The following is a 4,579-nucleotide window of genomic DNA, read 5'->3' as shown; positions in this document are numbered from 1 at the left end:
TCATTCTTCCAGAATAGGCTACGCTTTTCAACGCTACTGCATCACTAGTAAAGCGTAGCCACCTTGTATACCATGGCTACTTTTTATAAGCGTAGCCTTAGGTCCCTCTTTTTTTTATATACTATAACTACTGTATATAAGTGTAGCCTTAGGTCTTGTTTTTATATATATAATTATCTAATAATTATCAATACAACATAATAGTTAATATGATTACATGTAAAATAATTCTGCATTTTTATTTAAATGAGTTGAATATTATAAAATAAAAATAAATACATCATTATACTAAATAATTTCTTTAAATAATATCAAAATAACCATAATATCACTTAAAATTTACTACTAATAATATCAAAGCTGACACTTACTACTAATAATTATCAAAGCTGACACTTCTGTTTCTTATTGTGAAAGTAGAGAACTTAAAATGAATATACAAATATACAAGCGAAACAAATTTGCAGTACATGACAAGTATTTACAATTTCTTTTGAATTCTGGAGACAAGTCATCACAGTTTGAAGACCAGCATCACCAAATGTATCTGCACTACTACTTCCAAATGATATACCAGCAGCATTGTGCTCCTTCTTTGCCTTCCAAATATGCAAAGCTTCAAGATGGCTATGAAGTATTTTATTCTGAAGGAGGTTGATGACATCAATCACACAAGTAATTTGAAAGAAACCAATGCAATAAAATATAAATAATAAAAACAGTTCACACTATGTGGGCTTGCCACAAGGAAGAAACAGTGTTACTGCCTGCTATCAAATACAGTTTATGGACATGCTGTTTAAATTGCATTACAATGTGACCCATTATTTCTTTTATATTTTGAGTTGAAGATAAAGAGAAAATACAGAGTTAGGAGGAAGAGGTCATTCAATCACCGACAGTGGCACAGACTGCACATTGACAGTGATTAACTAGACTTGCTAACTGTAACTGATCTTAGGTTGCAAACTACAACCAACACTCACCAAAGATACCAAATAAATTAACAGTCCTGTAAATAATGAATTCCTCATATACACATCAATGGACCACAATTTTTTAATGTGTTGGGTAGACAACAGTTTAATACTAGACAATAAGAGCAAGTTAGGACACAATAATTCAACAAGAACACTGAAGGATAACTGAATAAGGCATCAGTCAAACTAAACGGGTGAAAAGAAAACCTGCTCATTTATTTCATCATATTTCTTCTCAGCGTCATTTCTTGCCTTCTCAAGCAATTTCTTATACTCTTCCCACTTAGCCTTCAGTTGACTCTGCAAAACACAAATATTCAAACAGTGAATTATCGGTACATCTATCCAGAAAATCAAACAAACTAAAATTCCAGTAAATGGGAAAGAATATATAAAGTAAGTAGACAAATTGTAAAACAAGCTGACAAATGCAACAGTAAACCACGTGGCTTATAGGGAAATCCCAGTGCAAGAAGAAATGAAAAATCCAACTGAACTAGCACTATCAAAGAATCACTAGACACACTGCAAGTTTCACACTGCTAGTATAGCATGAACAAAAATAGCATCCACTTCACCCTGTCATCATAGTTACACATTTACACAATCAAGCCCATAATATCCAAATAACCAATCACATGAAAAAAAAAAAGTTAGCTCTTTTCATTGCCTTGGACACTGCATTATTTAGATGGCATTTGAAATACTAACATCAGAAACATCAGAAAATACTTCTCCAAAAGGACTTTGTACAACAGCAACAAAGGCATACCTTGGGATAACTGGAGCAAGAACAAGTGCAGGATTTTAGGAGAATGTAGCAGTTTCTGAAGCCACAGCTACCTTGGCAGCATTTTGATTCAAGACAAGAGCTACTGAAATAGCTCCTCCTCCTCCATTCAGGACAGTACAAAATGTTGTGATAACAAAGCAGCATCTTTTGATCAGTTATTGCAGGTTATAGATAATAGGAATAATAACTGCAGCACTACCGGGCTTCATAGTATTTTGTTTCCTTTTAATGAACTAAATAGTGCTAATAAGGGAAAAAATTGCTAACGTTTCCTATCATTTTATATTAACTTTGCCTATTAAAGTAGTTTTCTGTGCAGAAACATTAGACTTGCTTACCGGTCTTTGTATAATTAATGAGTTGTACAGTAACTTCAATTTGGTTGTCAATCGCTTGTCTGATTTTTTTTCACAGTTGTTGAATCTGTTTCAAGTCCTTGAAGAAATCTGAATGACCAAGGAGTATCCAAGTTAAAGATAAACTTGACATAGATAATTTCCAGTTAAATCAACCTCTCGAATGAAAAAGATTCCTAATGAACCGAGCCAGCAACTGAAGATAAGAACAAACCTGAATTTTCTGATGTGCTTCCTTGTACACTTGAAACTGGATTTGGTCCCTCCATATATAATATTTGACATACCTCTAAACAAAAGATAAAGTAAGAGGTAAGACATAAAACAAGAAGAAGCAAGAGTGTAATACTCCAGAATCCCCAATTTTCGGCCGAACTAGCACATAGCAAACCTGACCTTACAATCTGACTGGGCAGAACAAGTCCTTTTCCATCAACACATCATTTCTCATTATAGTAATCCATTGACTCCTCAGCAGTTGGAAAGAACTGCAGCACATTTAATTTGCCAAATCTAAGTAAAACTGAGCAGCATAAAGAGAAAGATGGAGTAAATGTAAAGCAGGTTCATTAAATTTAGAAGAAAATGTTTAGATACTATTCACCTTTAAGAATATGAAATCCATTTTCAAAATACTGTACAGAATCTTCACATGTAAAAAAAACCCCTTTCAAATGCAGGAATTCTAAGCTGCAATCTCATTCTTGTAAACTCATCCCTTCGCCTTTCCTAAACACGGTAGCTGAATAGGCAATCAATTAAAACTAGAACCTTAATCATCAGCAATAAATTCTAATCATAAGAGTTGAATCCCAAATCAAATTCAAATAGAAACCCCAATCACAGATTTTTGAAGTCAAACAGGACGCAAGAACATAAATAGCAAGAGAGATAGAGAGAGACCTGGTGACCGGAGAGCTGGTGAACTGCGGTCCGGCAAACTTCTCCGGCTTTCTTGAAAGGTCAAAATTGGCCATAAGAATTAAGAACATAAAGCAAATAGAACCTTTTTTTTCAAACTCTGCAACCAAGATTACGGGCACTGATGTTACAATTTTATAGCCCTTTACAACAATTACAGCAGCATCAACTGCAAATTTTACTGCAGCTAGAATTGCAACCACAAATCCAAACCATGATGGGACAAATAAACTTTTTCTTTAACAAACCATTTAATTTTGTAACAAATTAATTAAATTCATAAATTTAGAAGCAATCCTCCAGCACCGTTGATTACCCTAAACACAGAATTGGGTATTGGATGGAATCAAAACTATTCAAGTGTTTAGAAAATTTTCGTGGTCAAGTGGTAAAAAAAAATGTCTTGGCCTCAGATGCCGTGAACAAAACACCAAACAAATTACTCGAATCTAATTAACTAAATACAGTTCAATACAAATGTCACCTGAAAAATAAATAAACATCTTAAAATGTCACCCAAACCAAATACGATTTCAGCTCAAAAATGGCGTATCTAGCTCATGCGTTACTCTCAAATTTCAACATTCTAATTGAAATACAAGAAATAAACAAGACCATAGTTGTTGTGTTTGTGATTACAGAGCAGAAACTGGTTACTAAAATCGGAACCCTAAACCCCTCAAATTTCAGAATCAAATGAAAATTAATACATACCTATCGACGACGTGAGCGCAGAGAGGACGACGAGAAGCACAGAGATCGACGACGGTATGGGCGGCGCGCGACGGTATGGGCGGCGCGCGACGATCAGTGCAGGAGGGCGAAGAGGAGCGACGGTCAGTGTTTAGTGGTGAGTGGTGAGTGGGGGTGAGTGGTGACTGGGGTGCGATCTTCGCGATGGTGAGGGTTTTCGATTCGCGCAATGCAGGAGGATTTTCTGAAAGGGTTTTCTTCGCGCGGTGAATGGTGACTCTTGGAGGGTTTTCTTCTCTGAAAGGTGAAAGGGTGATGACGAGCTGACTGTGAGCTGAGGGTTTTCTTCTCTGAACCCTTCACTGAGGAAAGCAAGCGTAAGGAAGAAGAAAATAACCCTTCATTTGAGACCACTGCAAACAGAAGAAGCAGCGAAAACACCGATCACTCTTGGTTTTCTTCTCTGAAAGGTGAAGGGTGAAAGGGTGAAGGGTGAAAGGGTTTTCTTCTCTTGGAGGGAAAATTTTCACCAAGTGTGAGCTGAGTGTGCGTCCTTACGCCAGGAAAAAATTGAGGGAAAAAATCACTCCGTGTCAAATTTTTGGCTCTAGATACATTAGGCATCACTTTTAAAATACACCCAAAACTTAACAAATAGGCTACCCTTTAAAAGCGTCCTCTTTGATACGAAAAGTGAACCTATAGATATCAACCTACGGCTACGCTTTATAAGTGATTTCTAAAATACCTAAGGCTACACTTTTTAAATGATACTACAATTGTGTATCCTTTTCTCTTATAAAAAGGCAACATGGAAAAAAGCGTAGCCTATTCAT

General features: G+C 35.9%; 1 non-coding gene across 10 annotated transcripts; it reads right to left on the bottom strand.

Annotated features, from left to right (window-relative positions):
- Positions 1–283: 283 nt before the first annotated feature.
- On the bottom strand, positions 284–4,361 carry LOC112696532 (uncharacterized). 10 transcript variants are annotated; one of them, XR_011862275.1, is made up of 9 exons: positions 3,765–4,338; positions 3,033–3,083; positions 2,734–2,871; positions 2,526–2,617; positions 2,344–2,418; positions 2,112–2,219; positions 1,753–1,873; positions 1,188–1,280; positions 284–644 (listed from the first exon to the last, which is right to left on the bottom strand). It is a non-coding gene; the product is annotated as an uncharacterized protein (transcript). The 10 variants fall into 10 exon arrangements; XR_011862272.1 differs by having other exon boundaries at positions 1,753–1,917; positions 3,765–4,299; XR_011862273.1 differs by having other exon boundaries at positions 1,753–1,917; positions 2,734–2,858; positions 3,765–4,299.
- Positions 4,362–4,579: the final 218 nt, after the last annotated feature.

This window comes from Arachis hypogaea, chromosome 6 (assembly GCF_003086295.3).
Source record: "Arachis hypogaea cultivar Tifrunner chromosome 6, arahy.Tifrunner.gnm2.J5K5, whole genome shotgun sequence".
In the NCBI taxonomy this organism is placed as follows: Eukaryota; Viridiplantae; Streptophyta; class Magnoliopsida; order Fabales; family Fabaceae; genus Arachis; species Arachis hypogaea.
This window is presented reverse-complemented; position numbering and strand designations above follow the sequence as displayed.